Source organism: Amphiura filiformis, chromosome 4 (assembly GCF_039555335.1).
Source record: "Amphiura filiformis chromosome 4, Afil_fr2py, whole genome shotgun sequence".
Classification (NCBI taxonomy): Eukaryota; Metazoa; Echinodermata; class Ophiuroidea; order Amphilepidida; family Amphiuridae; genus Amphiura; species Amphiura filiformis.
In genome coordinates, this window is record NC_092631.1 from 64,012,392 (window position 1) to 64,034,800 (window position 22,409).

The 22,409-nt window shown below is 35.0% G+C and overlaps 1 long non-coding RNA gene across 1 annotated transcript in view; it reads right to left on the minus strand.

Annotated features, from left to right (window-relative positions):
- Positions 1 to 1,019: 1,019 nt before the first annotated feature.
- LOC140151190 (uncharacterized) overlaps positions 1,020 to 22,409 on the minus strand; it is a 38,216-nt gene continuing 16,826 nt past the window's right edge. The window contains exons 2-3 of the long non-coding RNA XR_011858916.1: positions 9,557 to 9,637; positions 1,020 to 2,074 (exon numbers count right to left, since the gene is read on the minus strand). This is a non-coding gene — a long non-coding RNA (uncharacterized lncRNA). The remainder of the gene's footprint in view (positions 2,075 to 9,556; positions 9,638 to 22,409) is intronic.

The following is a 22,409-nucleotide window of genomic DNA, read 5'->3' on the forward strand; positions in this document are numbered from 1 at the left end:
CTTAAATTCGAGCTAAAAGATGCACCTATTTTTTGTTGGTTCCAATATTGATATATCTGCCTTTGTTTAGGATATACAGGGGGTAAACGTAACTGGTACCTTAATTATTTGGCTTACTGTAGTGTAATATGAACCCATGTTCTTGAAAATTGGGTCAGTATTTTTTTTAAAATCAAAGACACAGAAACGTGACAAAAGCCGATACTTGTAAACTGTAACACGGTTAGAATTAGCAATGTTAATAAATAGTCGTGTTCCTTTGAGATTTCCCATTCTATTAATTTTGTCCTTTCACTGACATACTAATAAGATTTTTGTTTTCACAAAGAATCTTGTGTTTTCTCAACTGCACATTGAGCGCTCAAAGCCGTTTTTCATCAAATTACAATGTTTCTATAGTATATTGTTTGTATAAGTCGCCGTTGAAGGATATTGAAGCATTAGAAACAGAGCTTATCTTGCATAATTCAAATCTCAAGTATTGTCGCACTTTCTTAGAATAATAATATAATAGTAAAAAGTAAACTTGGAGTTCCCTGGCTTTCTTCTACTAACATTATTCGTAATCGCGATTTGATGATCCGAGTTGGCCATTTTAAGATAATCGCATTTGAAGTGTTGGCATCTATTACCCATTTTTCATACATTTCCTCGATAAAAATATGCCCTTTTTGAATGGGTATGAAAGAACAGATATTTAAGTAATATTGAATGCATACAATACAATATATGGCTGTCATTCACCAATTAATTGCAATTAGTCATTAAACTTATACGTCAATAATAAAGTGATTCTCCATCATGTCCATTCAAAATAAATTATTGACATACGACGTTATGATACGTCAGTATGTCGAATTCATAATGAACCCTTCGATGTTTTCTTCTCATTTAAAACACATTTGTGATGCGATCAAGCAAAATCAGTCGGACCTCGGAAATATTGATTTTGAGATATAGCCATACAAAGGAAATATTTTGTATAATTTGTTTCCTTTTGTTTCTTTAATTTTTCATATCTTTAGAACGGGTTGTTCTATTTCAGTGGGGTTTTCTGCAAAATGCAGCTTTGTAAATGCGTTTTACTTACCAATAAAAAATTGAAAATTTAATATTTCCGAGTTCCGACTGATTTTGCTTGATCTCATCACATTTTACTTTGTTTTGAAGACCAAGGATGTCAGGGAGCTCAAATAGGAACAAAATATTTACCATGAATATTTTAATAACATTTTTATGGAGATTATCCAAAGCTACAATATGATGGTTACTAAACTTTCGGCTTCAGTTTTTACCGTTTCCGACATACCAAAAAAGTGGATAGTACAAACATTGCTTTGACTTAGTGTATTTACATTCTAAAATGCCTAGAGAATGCGTTGCTATATTTAAATTTTTCGACTGATCCCAACCCAACTAAACACTTACACATCAAGAAATCCAATTCACAGACTTCATTATTATAATAATAAAAGCCACATTTGTCATGTACGTAAGAATTCGTCATGTAAGTGTGGGTTGGACTGCATAGTGCTTATCATTGGCATCAACTTCAGAGCAACATTACTATACAGATATAAATATGCACTGATTATTTACATTTCAAATGAACAAAACTATCAAAAACTTTTTTTCTCTCTCTTAAAAACACTGACAACAATATTCTTAGATCATTTGATTTGTGAGTAATTAACGAGAAATAAAATGCACAAGTAACATATACATGTATTCATTGGGATCATTAACTTTATAATACTTTTGTTTATCCATGTAACTTTTCTAAGTTAAAAGCAATTTTTAACATTTTCAGTTAACTAATATAATATGTATTTCCTTTAAGTTTGTATTGTCCAGTTGCAAATGTAGCCATTTAGCCTATACTGTTCAAAGTAGCACAAAATTGTTTACTTCGTACCGCATAGTCCTATCTCTTTGCAGACAACCTGTTTGGAAATCCCTTGGACAAGCAAGTTAATGATTGCATATTCGTAGTCATCTATCAGGCGTGTGCACTCATTTTGGATGGAGTGGGGAAGGTAGGAACATAACGCAGTCTCTATTGCTGCCTCGATTTCTACCTGTTAGGAAAAGACAATAATGGTAAACATACATAATTAAGTAAGTAAACATTTACAAGTAATAGATCTTACCTCATTTGAATCAGTGGCGCACTGATCAAAATAACAAACAAATGTCACAGCTATTGAAACTCTATGAACTTGATGATATTTTTTCATTTAGTTCATCAAAATTCATCTAGCATTTATAACCCTTTTTCATGTTAAAAGTGCATTAAGGGGGGCCACTTAAACAGATGCAAATTAAAAATCACAGGGTGCTAATTAGTGGAGGTGCTGTATATAATATTATGTGTTTGTGTGGGGTGTGTGTATGGGGGTGAGGGTGGGTGGTGGGGTGTAGTTTTACAATCATTGATTCTAACCCATAATGATCATGATAAGTAACTCATGATTTTCAGTTTCATTTCTCAAAAAAGAAAAGAAAAAGATTTATAAAATAATTAAATGCATGTTTTGAAACCAGGGAAAGTATCTGGTTTCTTGATCATGAAAATGTCAGTTCTGAAAAACATTCTTTCATCAAAACTATTCTTATTTTACTTACTGTTTTCATATCAATTTGGATTTCAAGATACAAGATAATTTATTTCCCATAATTCACAACAAATCACACAAGTATAAAATTTAAAAAACAAATAAACAAAGGCAATATCAAACAAACGAATTATGGAGGGGATGACCAGAAGGTCAGTAAGGCAGAGGAAGTCACCCCCTTTAACAAAGAAATGTTACCATCAAAAGAGGTAAAACCCCCAAAACAAAACAAACAAACGAGAAACACAATGCTGAAGAATTCATCATATTTTGAGATCAAGTCACGTTTATAGATTTTACAGAAATGTGTCACCGAACTGGCCGTTTTTATTGAGTTTGGCAATGAATTCCATAATATAGGACCAGCAGTACGAATGGCATGGTCAGTAAATGTTTTATTGTTCTTCATTAAGTTGAATTTACTATCGTTTCTCGTTTGGTAATTGTGAATATTGGAAAGTAGTCATCAAATACGCCCGGTAATTCATTATTATTGTACTTGTACTTAAATACCCCCAATTCAAGTTTGTAGGTGTCGGTAAGAGTTAAAATATTTTGCTATTTGCTATTTTCCTCACATCCCATTTCTGTAATTTCATAATTTTATCTACGTATGTTTTACATGTATCCCCCAAATCAATATTCCATAATTTAAATAAGGTAAAACAAGAGTACAATATAGAGAATACAGAATACGATCAGGTACATAAAATTTGTTCATCATAACTACAATATTTCGCGGGTTCAATATGGTTTTTGCTATACAGTTTATATGGTATTTCCACGTCAAACATTCATCAACAATTACACCCAACTTTGGTATTAGTAACCCATATTCCAGAACTCTCTCATCTAAAATTATCTCAGGAGATACATCACACACAGTTGAGTTTAAGTTAAGTTTTTGATGTCATACGTGGTGTACCCAAGACCATGTAATTTGTTTTGACTTGAACCAATTACTAATTTCTTTTAATTCATTATTAATTAATTGATATTTACTTTCAACATCTTTATGTGAGTACAGTATAGTAGTATTATCTGCGATTAATATAAAGTCTAATAGTATACATCAGATGTGTTGATAATATCGTTTACATAGAGAATAAACAATAAGGGACCCAGTATAGAACCTTGATGTACACCGCAAATAATATCTTTAAGTACTGATTCACACGAATTGTAATATACATATTGTTTTCTGTTGTTTGAATAATTAGTGAACCACTCAAGTACGAACACGAAACCCATAGTGTTCCAATTTATGGATTAATATATTATGGTCAATAGTGTCAAGTCAAAGTCAAACTAAATACAGCCAAATTAAAAAGTCTCCACTAGTTCCATCCCCATTTAATCAGAGTCTGATGAGTTTATGGCAAAATAATTCATATAATAATTTTCTATACAACTTTCCTTCAAAGGTTACAAAGAAATCGTTAAAAAGATTGGAAATATCATTGGGAGTGGTAATAGTACTGCCGTTGTTACTTCTAAATTTCTTTTGAGCGTGTTTTGTTTTACCACGGCTAATGATATTATTGATTGTTTTCCATATTTATTTCATATTATTTTTAGCCCGCTCAAACTTGGTAAAAAATATTTTCTCTTAGATTTGTGTATCAAAGCATGAAGTTTATTTCTATATATTTTAAATTTGTGAAGGTGTTCAACACTTTGATTTTAAAAACACTGTTTATATAAAGTATTTTTAATGTTTATAATCCTTGGTAGCCTTTTGGTTATCCACGGAGATTTCGGTTCCCTTTTCGTTTTATTTGAACATTTCTTTAATGGAATACATTCATCATAATGTGACCCGTTACATCAAAAGGTACCTTAAGTCTGGAGCTACATATGCCTCATTTTGCTACTGTCTGTTCAATTAGCTTAGATTCTTGTATTTTTAAGATATTTAAAAAAAATAAAAAATGTGGTCAAAGTCATCAAAGAAAAGTGTTAGCGCAGCCTTAGACCCAACGCGATTTATACTTGTCAAATTCCAGAGTTCAATTTGAAACCCCATTCTTTTCAATTTTGGTCTTTTCCCGCGATATTTTTATAAAAAGCTGTAGAACGTCGGGTACCATTAACATTTTTGGAATCAATCAATTTAGGGCAATGGGGATGAATGTCATTAGATGCGCTGAGATAGTATTTATTCGACCATCCGCATCAGGAAGTGTCAGGGTTTTATGTATAGGCACAGCTTATATAAATAAATTCCTTGCGTATTTATTTATTTATTTATTTATTTATTTATTTATTTATTTATTTATTTATTTATTTATTTATTTATTTATTTATTTATTTATTTATTTATTTATTTATTTATTTATTTATTTATTAATTATATGGATTGGTCTGAGAAGGTGTGGGCCTAGGCCAATCATTATACAACTACACATTTATTTTCAATTTGATACTTCGTTTTGCTTGTTGAATACAAACTATGAGAAGGACATTTGGAAACAAAAGAATTTTCGTACAAGAAAATATTGTTTAAAACAATGATTTAGGTTACAGAAAACAATTCTTGTAAAGTCAATATCTGCAAATGTCAAGCGAATGCTGATATTCTTGGGAAGGAATGATGGTATTACTTTAAACAAAACTCATTTTACATTTTATCGATGAATCGAATAAAATCCATAATTTTAATGTCATTGTTTAGGAAAAACATAATGCTCGGAATAACGTTATGCATAAAACGTAATTGCGCTTTACTCACGCAGCTTCGCCTAATTTCGTGCAACAAAAACCGGTGGAGCATCATCATCCATAGACCCTATCCAATAACCGGAACGGTATAACAATTGAAATGGCAGGGCAGATTGGTGAAGATTTTTTTACTCAATTCGATAGGGTCTATGCCCTAAGTTGAGAATGGACCATCCCACTCGATTTGTGAAAAGGTCGCGAACCCTTTTGGTGGACCCAAGTAACTGCCTAAAATGAGGCAAAATTGAAAAGAAATGGGGTTTTAAATTGAAGTTTGGAATGTGAAAAGTATAAATCACGCTGTGTCTTTGGCTGTGCTAACACATTTCTTTTATTTTTTTATTTTTCAAATAACTTGAAAATACAAGAATCTAAGCTAATTGAACAGACAGTAGTGCCAAACGCATTATAAAACAATCATTAATTCTATTGTTGTAGACGATAATAAGCTTGTACCTGTCTATAGAATTGTTTGTTATACAGCTCTAGTCTTTATTTGCTATGGCTATAGTCCGTCCAACCATGGAAATAGTAGATGAGATGGTCTAACCAATCCCAAGATCATTCGCTTGAATGGATAGGTGGTTTTGATATTGAGGGAGATGTGTAGTTATAAAATGTAGTTTTGCCTATTATCGAGACCTACAGATTTTCTGTTACTCTTCCATACTACGGTTATAGTAGCTATATTAACATATTTATAATGGGTCAAAAGTCAAACTATCCTTCTTTTTGAAGCATCATCTGTGATTTCGGCATCTGTATAGATACGCAAAGGCTATTTAAAATTGATCTGGGTGATCAGCTAGAGATGAGATTACCGGTATTGAGGCCTCCCTACATTTTGATCATCAAAATTTTTTTATGACACTCCCTAATTTCCTTTCCGTATATTTGGGACCCCCCTTCCGAAGAAAATGATAATAGCCCCCTTAATCATCTTATAAATTGAGAAAACGGAGAAGCCGGCTTTGGTTATACATTCCTCATGCAGCAAGGTGACAGTTATATCCGGCAGCCCAATAGTGTTGTCCACACGTAAAATACTATTACCGGACGCAACATTATCGTAGTCTTTATAACTGAAAATTTCAGGTGAGCAACTTTATGTGTTGTGAATAAAAGTTCAATTCTTCATTTATTTGATAACAAACACAGATGAACTCTCTTTCCATTAATTATTCTTTAATGCTTGCTTACGCCAGCTTATGAATGCCCAATCAGGCTGTGAAAGCGAAAATCTATTTCGGTCCTCTGGTTTTCATTAACTTTGTGGCCTAATCTAATAATTTTTGGTAAGTTTTTCTCGCTTTGAGCCACTTCTAAATCAAATTGATGGTGTTGTCAAGCCCTACACTTGAAACAAAATGTTGACTTTTTCAGCCTTCTTTAAGGGATCTAAAATGAGCGTTTATTGCGTTTCGACAGTATTTTTTGTGGGACATGAGAGCACCTCAGACCTATCGAATTGCATTCTGAATACGAAGCATGTCTTTCTGATATCAAATAATTTTCATTTTTGAAAATCACAATATAATACAAATTTTGTGACAAATTATAAAAATTTGATATTTTTCAAATGTTTGATATATAACAGTCCTCGAAGTAAATTATATAAATCTAATGTTATATTCTTAAAGTGTATGTAGCAGGGAGGAAAAGCCGACGGTCAATTGAAAATTTTGACCTTTCATATTGAAGATATGGATTTTTTTCCCCAAAAGACCTAATTTTTTTTGGTGTTTTAGGAAAAAATCCATATCTTCAATACGAAAGGTCAAAATTTTCAATTGATCGTCGGCTTTTCATCCCACCTACATACACTTTAAGTATAAATCATCAGATTTCTAAAGTTTACTTCAAGTACTGTTAAATATCAAAAATATCAATTTTAATGATTTGCCATAAAATGTGTATTAAATTGCGAATTTCAAAAATCAAAATTATTTGATATCAGAATGACATTCTTCGTATTCAGAATGCAATTCGATATGTCTGATGTGCTCTGATGTCCCAAAATAAATACTGTCCAAACGTTCATACCCCAGCCCTTAAGTGAATGCGCAAAATTCAGTGGGTACAGACTGAGACAGAGACATGATTAATGCCAGGGGTTCATTGTCACACACTCACAGCCATTACGTTTGGGAATTGGAAAGAACCTTCTGTTAAATCATGCATGACTCAATTACAAATCTCTACATCCCTTTCTTCTTGTCTATTGATATTTTGAATAGTGTTTATCTTTCCCTAATAGATAGCGCCCTGATCGATTCTTCCTGCATATCAATATGCTTCATTTACATTACATTACAGAGATCGGACACTAATCCCTACCATAACAAACCGTGTATAGACTCTACATGCAAATACAGGTGATATAGCAGGTCTATATTACAAGATTAGATTAGTAAACTATGATCTATTTGCAAGTATTATATTGATTGAGCAGGAAAGATTTGATACTATTTTTTGTATAGTAGTCTAGTTGCCGGCGTGCGTTATTTCTTTCTGCAACCATAATGGGCCACAATGCGATAACACATAGTACATACATGTAATTAATAAGCCTATGAGGCTAGATATAACACGAGTTTATTACCATTATTATTTCCTCTTACTTAATAAAATAAAAAGAAATCGATAGAATTAAAATTCTATAACGGTTTACCTGGGGTTCGAACCCACAACCTTTGTATCCATAGTCTAATGCCTACACGACTGTGCTATGATTTAATTCCGCGATTTGTTCCATTAAGCAATATCAAAGATTAATGTCACACATCTCACAACAGATATTTAGTTGGTCTAGTGGTCTTGCACAGTGCTGTTTAACCGGGAGGTACCGAGATCGATTCCCACCTTCAGACATTCGTACTTCAGAAGCGGAGTTATAACTTGTTAAACTTTGCTCCTTCCGTAAAAGGGTACATTATTTTGGCACTACATTATTTCTTTTTTTTTTTTCACATTGCTGGTATTAAATATCAAATGGTCATAATTGGCGGTCACTTCAAATCATCCCCAACTGAACTAGGTTCAGGAATTTCCTCTCATTGTTAACTGTTGGTTAACCCACCACTTGAGAATAAAGGACTATGATAGGTGCAACAGGATTACCTACGGGATTATCTCAAGGATATAATTCTGTTCTCCATCCTTTTCTTACATCTTCTCTGATATGTACTAGTGTCAATGGTTATTGTTAAAAGGCAATAAGGTGTGTAATTGCAATATTTCCTCTGAATAGGAAAGACTCTCTACATCGATTTATGCATGGAAGAAAGAGATGAGAAGGAACCACAACGACTTCGATCGGCCAAGTTTTAATCCGCTTATCTATTGACGCATGAAAAGAAAAGCTATCAATGGTACTTACTTTCATGTAGGATCCATTTACCGCGATTGATGCTTGGCAAAATCATTACTGGAAAAATTTATAACAAACCCATCCACGAACAAACAAACGCTACCCAGAAGTAAGATTATGGAATTTCACTGATGCTCTGAACATGTATAGTAGCTTTGTTTTGGGATCTACAGTCAAACTGTTTTCTTGATCGTGTTGTGTAGAAAATGTCCTATAAAACATCGAAAAGGTAATCAAAATCGGCCGTTTATTTGCTGAGTTTCATCTTTAGCAAATAAGGTAAGATTTTGGTGACTTTTTCGATGAAAAATAGATGTAAAATGTTCTTAAATAATGCACAATGTTCCGGTTGAGTCCGGTACATAAAACCTGTTTAATTTAATAGTTTATATGTGTATAATCGTAACTAGCTAACTCGTTTCAGTGCCAAAGACTGCCAACTCTGAGAAAAAAGTCATCAAAGTTCGGAAAAATTGGGCAAAATGGAAGAAAAGATGTAGGCCATCAATGACCGATGATCACGTCACCAAAGAAAATCCTATAGGGTGCTTGCACGGAAGGTCATTAGTTCAAATCATCCTTCACACACGCTCCAGAAGACATGCAAATACATGGAATACAATACCAATCACCTATTTAACGCGGGGTATTGATCAAAGTAAATCCTCATGAATAACAATGTCAATTAAATGTCGGTAAAGGGAGTGGACAAAGTGAATGCGTTCGTTGTGGTTCCTTCTTATCTCTTTCTTCCATGATTTATGTATGCTGGTGGTTCGCAATACTGTTATTTAAGAGAAGGTATCTTCCAAATCCAAATTCAAATGGCCTCCACGAAGCAAAGAAAAACCTACCTCTGTTATGGTGTCATCCAATAACAACGATGTCATCCAACCCATCACAACCTCACACACCTCACATGATACCTCTGCTACACATGTATTACAAAATAAAATAGAAAACAGATAATAATCTTAGGGTAAGGATTATTATCAGTGTGTCGCGTCTCAACTTGAGACTATATAACGCCATGTGTGTATAGTGTTACTTTTCATCGAGTTTCAAGTATCGAGTTTCGAGTTCCGAGTTTAGAGTTTCCAATTTTGAGTTCGAGTCCGAGTTCCGGGTTTCGAGTTTCGAGTTTCGAGTTTAGATTTGCACCTTAGCAACATTAGATCATAATATTATCATTATTACCATTCTCATTATTATCATTACAAGAAATAAACTTTCTTTTCTAAGCCTTATTCTCTGATATCATGTTAATGTTTCATAATAATGTTTTTAAAAAAAATAAAAAGTACGTCTTATGATAGCTTGATTGTTACAATAGTCCAGGAGCCCTAAATAAGGAGTTCGTTCACCCCCACTACAAGGTTTGACACCATAGGTAGTTAGTATGGACCTATACACATCTAGTGCCCGTTTCTATTCATCGTTATGTATTCTTCTCCCGTGCATTATTTTCGCGAACTACCCTTCATAGCCCAAATTATATAAATCTGCACGCTAAACAATGCATTATCTAAAACCCGCACGCTAAACAATAGATTCTAGATAATAGGTGCACGCTCAAATTCGAGAAATACTACTTTCGCATAACTATATAGAAGAGTTAGGTGGCGCGTTCGACACAGAGGTCACATACTAGAAATACTACTTTCGCATAACTATATAATTGTCTGTTCGATATATATACCATCAAAAAAGTACGAATATACATTCTGTGGTGTTAAAATGATATAGTTACAAACGGTGTTCTATTTTGCAAATATCATTGTCATAAATTATGACCTCAAATAAATCAAACATCAAATGAGAATAATCAAGCTTCTATTAATTAAAAAGGGCCAAAAACAGGTGGATCACCATTGCAAAATATTCAGCATTTTACAAATGAAATACATGTAGGCCTATATATAAAGCCAGGGAAACACGCACTAGCGCATAATATCATGATCATGCTTTATAATAATAACAAATTGTAAAATCCCAATGTCGTGTGTTTTAATATAAGTAGATTTTAAAGTTCAAATTATAGAGCTATAAAGTCCAGTTGATATTGATATGGTGTTTTTTTCTCTCATCTCAATTCACCGTAGTACTCACGGAGGTATCATATTCGTGGAGGCGCAATAGATTATATAACGCATTGTAACTTTGTGCCGATTTGAAAATCCGCCAAGCTATTCATCGAGAGGTACCTTTTGTTCAAGACAAAAGAGTTCCGCCATTAAAAAGAATGTCATGTGAAAGCGCCCACTTGACTGAGAGGTACCTATTGTCCTGAATAAACCCAAGGGTGTGACTGTGTGTTCGCCAGCACACAAAATCACACTATACCGTCGAAGTACAATTATTTACGACCCATCTTTATTTAGGCGCCTCATTTAAATCAATTCGATAGAGTTATTAATCGATTACCGTAACAAAGTGCCATAGCTGCTATGTATATAGCAGGGCTACGACACTGGCCACGGAGGAGACTACCCTCCTTTGTGTTTGTTCATTTGTGTTATGGAGAGCCATTATTGGAGTCTATAGACGAATCCAACGAGCCAAGTCATGGTCAGGATTTGGTCGGCCATCTTTGGTTTCCGCTAGCACCAACCTGGGGTTTTCAGCACCCGATTGGGCAAATAAAAGCCGCCTAACACCTAGATAAGATGCAAAGACGAGGAGGGTTAATAGAATAATAATATACAATAAAGGTAATCCTCTCGCATCTGGGCCTATTCATACATAGTCCTTTTGTTCATCCATTTGTACATCTATGAATAGATACGACGGGATTACCCGCGGAATTATCTCTATTGTATTATTTTATTAACCCTCCTCGACCTTCTCTAGGTGTAAGGCGGCTTTTATTTGCACAACTGTTGGAACTGTATTGTGTTGTAAACTTCTTTTGTCTACCTGTGTTTTCGTGTAAAACGGGTGATGGAATGCAGTTTAAAATTTCCGCCAAGGCCGAATCATTTCACATTTTGGATGCATTGTAGCCGACGGGACCTAACTAAAGGCTGCTAGTCAGGTGTAGGAATGCGTGTATTTGGATTCATCTATAATAACTTAGGCTACGCTCTCAGCTAGAGTCCGACGCTGCATTGTACTAGAAATTCCTTTTCTGTGAAATCGCTATAGAGCCAACCGGGAACACGTATTCGTTTTGAAAATATAGCATTAAAATTAGTATCACCCTTGTGGCCCCCGTGCAGTGGAAAACCTTAATTCTTTCATTAAAAAGAAATTAAAATTAAAAACAACACGGATCTACCTGTGCACCTAGATACAGACTTTAAGGTACATATTTCGAGGTGCATAACAGACACAAAATTTGTGTCATAACAAACACCAAATTGGTGTCGATGACCTGACATGCATGCATTCTTTTGTGATGGTCTTTCAATTTGTGCCGAGTGTCCTTGGCAGTCTTGACTATGCTTCAGTGGTCATGAAAGGATTCAATAGATAACCTCTGCCCCACTAATCTCCAGCTATTGTCTGAAATTGCACCTCGGAAGATATATTATAACAACTCAGTCCCTCAAATGATAGCACGGAATAGGCCTGGAAGCGGCACTAGAAATTAGCATGAAGCCGCATTCATATGTAAATAGCGTATTGTTATTTAAATTTGCGCCCAGACGTATTGAGGGCGACCGTCATGTTATCCAGACAGAGAATGTCTTGATGCGCCAGGCATGTCAAATTGCTGAGTGAATGTGTATAAATCCCCTTTCTGTACAGGTAATAAGCTGTATATTTCGTGTTCCAGTTTGTTATAACCAAAAAATAAGTATTATATTAAATATATTAAGTGTATAAACTTTGAAGTTGACGTGAATTTGAAGTGCAGAGCTCCAAATCTAGCTAAATCGTGTAGTGTGAAATTATGCTGTGTGACCCCATCTGCGTGGTAGAATTATATTCATAAAACATTGAATTTAACATATAATATGGGCAGCCAACCACGATTTATCAGCATTTAAAAGATATATTAATTAGCAAAGATAAATAATCAATAATACAAATGTCAATTTAACTAGTAAACAAGTCTGAAATCTTAAAATGTTGCCACGTGATTTCCCGAACACATGATATTTCAACACGTGACCATTATTCAGATTTACCGTAAGTATTTAGAGTATGGTACACGGCTTGCAGGCAACTGTGTATTTCTTTACTTCCGTATAAAATCAATAATTCATGCAGGGAGCCAAGTAACATTCTGTCTGCTTAGTGCAGATTGTATTTTATTTTACTTGAGAGCATAATAGAAATACATAAAGACGAATAAGGCGCCATGATGGAAAGCTATGGAAGGTCAGGTCGGGTATCAAAGGTTATTTTAACTTCAAATACTACTTGTGTTTCACACCTTGCCTCTGTCACGTATTTCCTTCATATTATTGACTTCAAGTCCTAATTTTGACTTTGCTATTGCAAAATGTCATTTCATATCAAATTAGTAGACTTTCTTTGAAAGAACATATCACTGGTGCCTGATGGGAATACCCGTCCGCCATTTCATTAAACTGGATCGTTTTCGCGTGATTTGCGCCCAGATGTATTGGGGCGCGCTATACTCTCATTGAACAGCCACAGTTCGCACAACTAACAACGTTGTTATTTGCCAATATTAATTAACATGATCCAAGGGGTCGAACATGAATTATTCATAACGGATCGATAACTGGCCTCACTTTCTAGCTAGTAAACCAGCGGAATTTTCCATAGGTTTTGCGTTGCTAATAGAACAACCGTGAATTTAGTGTCACCCCCTTGATGATAGTCATATAACGACCAAAAGATAAATGACTGACTATCATTGAGGACTGAGTTCCGCAGTCTACTGTGCACCTATAAAATGGGCACAGCAATTTGTCTCAAATATGAGTGAATTTTAAGAAACATACGGGATATGATGAACATTGACCTGACGCCATGATAGCAGGATCTATTAGTCATTTTATATACAATGTATATACCGTTTTGTCATAATACCAATATTTGTCATAATATATAATGAGTAATATTTAGCAACGTAAACGTGCAGTTCATATGCACAAACGAATACTGATCTTTATGATATTCAGGTTTTTGTACATCACAATATAACATGTCACATAGGAGGTCATACGTGTTGACCTTCATCTATTGTATTTGTTCAACTGTGTATGGAGAGGATTAACGCCATTAAAACTCTATCAGTATTAGGGCGTAGTTCAGTGAACTCACCGGATTGCTATTCCAAGTACTTTGATAATACAGATAATATGCATTAATGGGTCGAGGCGATAGCATTGAAAAACCTAATAAATTATTCATAACAGTTACGTAATCAATCGATAGTGCGGACACTTTTCATTTGCAAACCACCAAAATTCGTGATCTTTTAGCGTTGGAAAAGAAACCACGTGAATAGAGTGCCCTCTCAAGAATAGGTTCTCTGTGTATATAGGTCTATCTGTGTCACTATTTATTATTAACTCCTTCGCAGTAGGCCTATATTATGTTGTTATCATGGGTATAGGCCTGTTCAATGAAGTCAAATGGGTTTCTTAATATCACGAATATCCATTTTAAAGGCCAGTAGAGGCAATTGAGGTAGTGAAGGAGGAGTCGAGGGGTGAAAAGTGGAGATGCGGATGAGTGATCGTGATTGTAGGGAGGGGAGGAAGACAAAAAGAAAAAGAAAGGAAGAGGGGGAGAAGGAGAGAGAGGGAGACGGAGAGCGATGGCGTAGGCCTATAGATCCGGGGGGATAAATCCCCCGAATATTTTGCCAGTGGGATTGTCCATACAATCCCCCCCCCCCCCAACACACACACACACACCCCACCCCCTGTTGACGCCAGTGTGTGGGTTTCTGTCGAAATCAACCTCATATTTGGCCATGTTAGCCACAAAATGCCAATTTTTTAGTGCTTCGCGCGAATTTATTCCACTTTTGTCCCATATTTCAACAGTTTAGTTTCAATAGGCCTGTGGTAACATTTTTAGCGCGCCACTGCTAAAGTGTAGGAATAAGAAAGAATAAGTGCAGAGAAAGGAAAAGAAAGTGATGAATAAAGAAAAAATTTATTATTCTAGAAATTAAGCATTATGACCGAGTAGGGCACGCGTGTTACTCTATGTGACCCGCCGTGCCCTATAGCGTATACCGAATACCGAATAGCGTATAGTGAAAATCGTATACCGTATACTTCTATGTGATCGCAGCCTTTTGAAACATCTTCCGAAGAGCAGTTTCAGACAATAGCTCAGGATTATTGGGGCAGAGGTTATCTTTTGAATTCTTTCATGAACATTGAATCATAGTCATGCCTGTCAAGGACACTCGGCGTGAATTGAAAGACCATGTCACTCGCCACAAAAGAATATCAAAGGTCATAAAACACCAATTTGGTGTCTTTCCGCTCCTCGGAATATGATACTTAAGGCCTAAAAACCGGATACTATGGCCAGAGCTCTATAAACGTTCGCTTTTCGTATCTCTTTCCTTGTTGGAAAGGTATAACGTTGAGGAGATAGGAACATGTAAGATCCGGGACCTACTCTGTCATGTTTGGCTGAGTAACGGTACATGAACACGGTCTTTTGTGCCTATGTAAATTAGTGATTGTGTAAAGCTGTGTTTATACCCACGGGTTACTCCTCATCAGACTGAATCATTGTCGCTAACTACGCAAGTTATGTGTGAAATTTTAGAGAACGTTGACCGACAGAGGGTGTCAATATAGGCCTACGTGTCGCTTTTGAAAAACAACGAATCATGCGCATGCACAGCAGGCAAATACGACGGCGATTTAGTACACTGACCATGCGTGCGATTCAGGTTTCTCCAAAAGCGATTGAGTATAAATTCATCTTTAGAAATGACCGGCTATTGTGTGTTCTTATAAAGTGGGTTTTATCATGTAAATTAGTGACCTCGATCAAGCATTGAAATGCTGTCATTTTTTGTACTGGATCGTTCAAGCATCTCCAACAAAATTTTCAATGTAAGTATGGCACGCCACACCGGACAAAAAACGGCGAGACTTAAAAATGACGTCCAGTTTAAAAATGACGCCGAGAATGAAAAAATGACGTCGAGAATGAAATGATAACGTCGAGTTTTAAAATACGACGTTGAGTTCAAAACAATGACGTTGAGATTGTAAAACCAACGCCGAGTTTGTAACGCCGAATTTCTTCAACGCGTCCAGATTTTTTTCGCGTCCAGATTTTTTCGCGTCGAGAAGCGCCCTCTATAGTTTCTGATTGGCCATGTTGACATGGTCCAAATAGCTAGTCATTTTCAATATTTGCAATGGCGGAAATAAAAGAATATGGTGAGTGTGGCAAATCTTATGAGTGAGATTCAGAGGACAGACATTGATTCCGAGGTTAATTCCGTGGAAAGACAAGGAAGAATATGGTAGAAGAGCATTTGCGTAATTAAGTTACGACCTTTCTAGCTGTATACTCGCCATAGTCAGTTCAATGGAATGACTCTTATGTCGTGTGAAATTTAAATAACCATAACATGATATATATATGATTCTGGCCTGCTCCTATATCAGAACCCAAACGTATTTCCACACGGAATGGGCTCCCAGCAAACACAAAACGTTTTCGACATCATTAGCAAAAGGTTATAAGTAGGTATGTCACAGTGGCTGCACAATAATTCTGTCATACTGTGCACGCATACATAACAGTGAATCAAAAAGCGCGCGGATCAAAGTTGGCCAATTTTTGAAAACATACATGTCAAAAAACGATTTCCTCGTTATGTTTCATTGATCACAATAATTTGTCTTTTTAATATATGGGAGGTGAAACATTTCCTAAATCACTATCAACTCCGCCGAAATTAAACACTGCCTAGTTTAAGAGTTAAGACCTGTTTTATGGATTTTTTTAGATCGTCCATAAATCAATAAATATAGGTCTCTCGAAATAGAGGACCTAGTACCACCGGTCTGAAATACCAGTGTTTGTTATCATGTCTTTTTTTTCCTTGGACAATGAGTGAAACACTTCCCTTTACCAATTGAAAACTCGGTGCACTTAGGCAATTAACTGCAGTTTCTTTATTCAACATCACAGCAGGTTCATATTTGACAAAATCATGCTGTATGAATAAAACATAAATAAAACATTGAAAAAAGTAAAATTACATATGCCTAATTAACATAAGAATGGCATAAATATATAATTAGATGTAATTAGCTAATTTGCATAATTAATGACTTTTTGTGTATTTTTTGTTACCAAATGAAAGAACTTTGGGTACTTATGTGTGCAAAAAACCCGCATCCTCATATCATGTACGGTTCTCTGTTTGCATTATTTTTGCATATTAATTAGCTGGACTTAGTCATTTTTTAAGCTTTTATTTGTCTGCAGATTGGTCAAAATGGCTAAAATTGTACATTTGGTGGATTTATTACATTTATTCGAGGAGAGATTTTTTAATCTTGTTTTCTTTAACGAAGTCCGGAAAGATATGCAATTAATCTGTGATACTTAAATCAATGCTACCTTTTCAAGTAAGTGTCCGAATAAGCATTACAAATCCCAAAAAATACCATTTTGCCATTTATAGCAATTTGTGGCAGGTTTTCACCCGATTTCCGGGTATCTTCAAGTCGACGTTACATCACTTTGCATTATCCGATTTCAATTCTGTTTTTTGTTTTTTGAAGCATTCATAACGATGATTCAATTAAAAGCATCAAATAACATGTTTCTGCTGCGCTTATTTTTGGGGTGATATACCTAATAAAAGGTTGTCAGAAAACGTTTAAATGTCGGGTTATATAAAGGGTATATTAAGAGTATAAAACGTTTTCATAACCTTAAAAACATTTTTGATAATCTACTGCTCAGCAATCAAAAATGATTTACAGAAAACGTTTAAATATCGGGTTATATAAAGGGTATAAAACGTTTTAATAACATTCCAAAAACATTCTTGAAAACTTGATACAAAACATTCTAAACAGAATGTTATTTTAGGGTTGAAAATATATTTTGCGAAAATGTTTGCCCAAAATATTTTCAATAACGTTTTAAAAACGTTTTCATGACCTTTATATAACCCGACATTTAAATGTTATTAAAAGGTTTTGAAAAAACATTTAAAGAACATTTCTGTGTTTCCTGGGTTCAAATATTTTAACATAATGTTATTTAAGTATTGGCACAATATTTGGCAAAAATGTTTGCAAAAATAGTTTACAATAACATTTTTGAAAACATTTAAAAATATTGTTGTAGTGTGTTTTCATACAAAACGTTTTAAAACGTTATCATGACCTTTATATAACCCGACATTTTAATGTTATTAAAATGTTTTTACCTAAACCAAAAGCCAAAATATAACTTATTTAAAACGTTTTTTAAAACGTTTTTGTGTTTGCTGGGTACAAGGTGTACCAGAAATACCCTGGTGAATGAATTTGGACATAGGCTAAGTCAAGAAATGGGCATCGGAAAAAATGTAAAAAGCGGCGTTTAGCTCATTGTATTGTGCATCATATTATTATAATATTATTATGTACGCAAATTATATTTGATTCGGTTGACTGTTTGTGAAGAAATGAGCGATAGGGTCTACATAATCATGATAATGCCCGCATCAATGTAATTTCAGCGGGGAAGTGACGCGTATGTAGGGCCATTAAGACTCCCTTTTTTAGCACCGCAGTCACCCAAAGACCCCATATTTTTTTTTATTATCACATGCTCTGTCACCCCAAATACTCCTTATATTTTCCTTTTGATCTGTCACCCAAAGACCCTTATACATGTATATCCATTTGAACAGCAACGATTCATCTATCACTGATTTTGTTACTTATTTTGAAATAACAAAGCCATTTGAAGCCATTTAGAACTAGAAATTCAATTTTCGAGGGTCTCGTCCGAAGACCCTATTTTAAAAAAGGTTAAATTCTTACCCAATGCCCCGACTAATTTAGATCCAAACGGTCCGTCTGTCACCCAATGACCCCATATTTTGTGCATTTTGATCTCACCAAATGCCAATATGTATGCTCTCACCCAATGGCCCCATATTTTTTTATATTTTGCTCTCACCAAATGCACTGCACTGATCTTGCTAATTTCATTCATTCTGCTTAAAAAACGTTCTTTAAACATGTTAACCCAGCTAACCAAAAAACGTTTTCTGAACGTTGTGAGAACGTACCGTTGACGTTTTCTAGACGTTCTGATAAAACGTTTTTAAAACGTAATTTTGTGGAGGGTTTTTGACGTTTTAAAAACGTTATTAAAAGACGTTCTAAAAACGTTTTCGCAACGTAAAAGACGTTTTTAAGACCTATCTTTCCGTTACCCAAGACGTATCCAGGACCTACAGAAAACGTATTGGACGTTCTAGCACGCAACTAACGTACTAAGAACGTTGCAGAAACGTCCAAAACGTCCTGAAAACGTTATAGCAACGTAAAAAACGTATTGGAGGATGCATTACTCACCACCAGAAAACGTATGTTACGTTTCTACTACGTTTTTAGAACGTTTTCTTGACGTTTTAGTGACGTTTAGAAAACGTGCTATGTTTTATTAGTTTAAGACAATGAAAATAAAGCGAAAATCCAAAACAAACAACAACAAAATAAAAGTCCAAAACAAATATCAAATATTATTAAATTAGGCCAATACAAAATTCATGAAACAAGTTAGTTTGGCAAATTAGTGATACTTACGACTTACACGACACATAATAAATCACACCAGACAATTAATGTTGATTTGATGTGTGATTCATTAAACTTTATTCCTGTGTATGAATACTATTCTTCATTCATTTTCGTTGAAAATACTGCTGAAACATAAATTAATTTTATACAAACATGCTATGCAAAATCACCCCATGGAACATGTGGAACTTGTGTTACCATGTATCGAGTCAACTATTGTCATGACCATTGATGACTGTTTATACACTCTATTACTCGATTTATAATAATTATTGTTTAATACATATGCATGGATGGAATACTCATGAAACCCGATTATTGTACATTTATAGGATAAAAAGTTTTAAAACATAATTTATATACATGAAAACTCTCAAATATAAGTTACTATTTATAATTGAAGACAGAATAATATTCAAAAGACTAGTTTGCGTATAATGTCCTGTCAACCAGACCAAAAATGCCGTTCTGCGCAGGTCAGCAACCAATCACACCGCGCCTTTGCCCTGACGTCAGACACAAACTAATGTTTTCAATTCGGTCTTCAGTTAAATTCGACAAACTTAATTGATTACTCTCACGTACAAAGCGCAGTTAACACTCTAAGAAATAAAGGTTCTAAAAAGATTCTAAAGTTGTCCTCACAGGAGAACCCTTAGAGGTTTTCTAAAGAACCAAATATGGTTCCAAGACCATCGAAAATGACCCCAAACTAAAGAACCTTTTAGAGGTTCAAGATCTAAGAGGGCGGGTTCTCCTGAGAGGACAATTATTTCTTAGAGAGTTGATGATGACTAGACTTGAAAGTGCTCGTAACTTTTGCCAACACTTTGCTAAAATTAAGTCATAATTATTGTTCATGGTTTACTTTAATTTTGTAGAATTTTGCCATAGGCCTACTATGTTCGTAATGTCTAGCCCTCTCAAATTTAATTAGCATTTATGCAAAGTAACGTGGTCCGGTTTGACACTTTGACAAGAACGTATTTGCGCGATGTTGACAAGTCGCAACTCACAACGAATATATGGCGACGGAATTAACAACACGTATTTTGATTGACCAAGTTTTAAGGCAGAATTCTGTAAAATAAAAGTACCATGAACATTTATGCATTTATTTTAGGCATAATATTGACAAATGTACAGTTCATGAGCCTTTTCACGGCTCATTACCTAAATTGATTAAATGTAGGCCTATAAAGATGATAAGTCTGCATTTCCCTTATGGAACTAGCCCCGTTCTCAAACCGCGACGCCTCTCGAACAGCGAGCGGAGCGAGCAGCGAGCGCAGTGGAAAATCATCATACAGGTATCAGAGTACAGAGTGCTAGGAACTACCGGTACCCAAAGCATTAACGAGCAAATTAGTCCTATAAACGAAACTACTTTCGTTTTCGGCCATCATCTCCCTCCCTGCCAGAAACGTAAATCCACAAATGTTGAAATTATCTTCTTAAAAGAAATATTTTTACAAACGTCATTGAGATTTGAAACCCACTCCCAAAAACCTCGATCTTTTTTGGTTGTTCCTTTAAGGGATGGGGTATGAACGTTTGGACAAAATTTATTGTGGGACATGAGAGCACATCAGACATATCGAATGGCATTCTGAATACGAAGAATGTCCTTCTGTTCTCAAATAATTTTGATTTTTTTTAAATTCGCAATGTAATACACATTTTATGTGAAATGATTAAGTATTGATATTTTTGAAATTAACAGTACTTGCATTTAACTTTTTATTTTTGATTTTTTATACTTAAAGTGTATTTATTTAGGATAAAAAGCCGACGATCAATTTTTTCCTCCCAAACACCCACAAAAATAGGTCTTTTGGGGAAAAATTCCATATCTTCAATATGGAAAGTCAAAATATTCAATTGATCGTCGGGTTTTTCTCCCAGCTACATACACTTTAAGAATATATCATTAGATTTATAACATTTACTTCGAGGACTGTTAATATCAAAAATGTGAACAATATCAAATTTTAATAATTTGTCATAAAATTTGTATTATACCGTTAATTTAAAAAAAGAAAATTATTTGATATCAGAAAGACATTCTTCGTATTCAGAATGCAATTCGATATGTCTGATGTGCTCTCATGTCCCACAAAAAATACTGTCGAAACGCTCAAAACGCTCATTCCAGATCCCTTAATGTCATTAAACACGTCAAATAATTTGAATACGCATAGTCTAGTCTCAAAGATAAAATAAGTTCAATTGAAGTGTTTGTGAAAACTCCTCAAATTGAATTATTACCTCTTTACTAGTGTCCCCAAATACAACGTAAAAACCACTAATTTACATTGTTTACACAACATACAGATAATATCATCACTTCCGTTGCTGATGGGCAGAGCGATTAACTGTAAACCGTTGACAAGAGCGTACTTGCGCGATTGACAAGGCGCAACTTGCGAGTATGGCGACAGAAATAACAACACGTACGGCGTGTAAAGCACACATAGTAGGCCTACGCTTCGGATCGGAGGCGCATTGTGAACATCGCGGAAGTATGCTCTCGTTTTACAGCAAATTAAAATCACGGTATAGTTACTATAATCGATAAGTCGCTATAATCTGAGGCAGAATTTAAAAGTCCGAGTACATTTTCGGTCTGGTTGGCAGGATGTCAGACGCAAATTAGTCTTTTTAATTCGGGCTCAGATTATAGCATGCCCTCGAGCGTCAAGTCGCAAGCCATACATGGCCTTTAATGCAACTTTGACCAAAGGGCCGTTCATATTACGCCACAATTGCGGTGCGGTGCGGTGCCGCACTGCAGAATACTTCAATAAATGAAGTTCAATACATTTTAACTTGGAAATGCGACGAGTAGCGTTGAGTTGAGGCAAAAAGTAATCGATTTATCGGTACCGCATCGCACTGCATTGCGGCGTAGTTTGAACGGACCTCGACGCTGCAACAATAAGGCTTTTTGAAGTATGACGGGCACAAATGGAGATGGTGTAC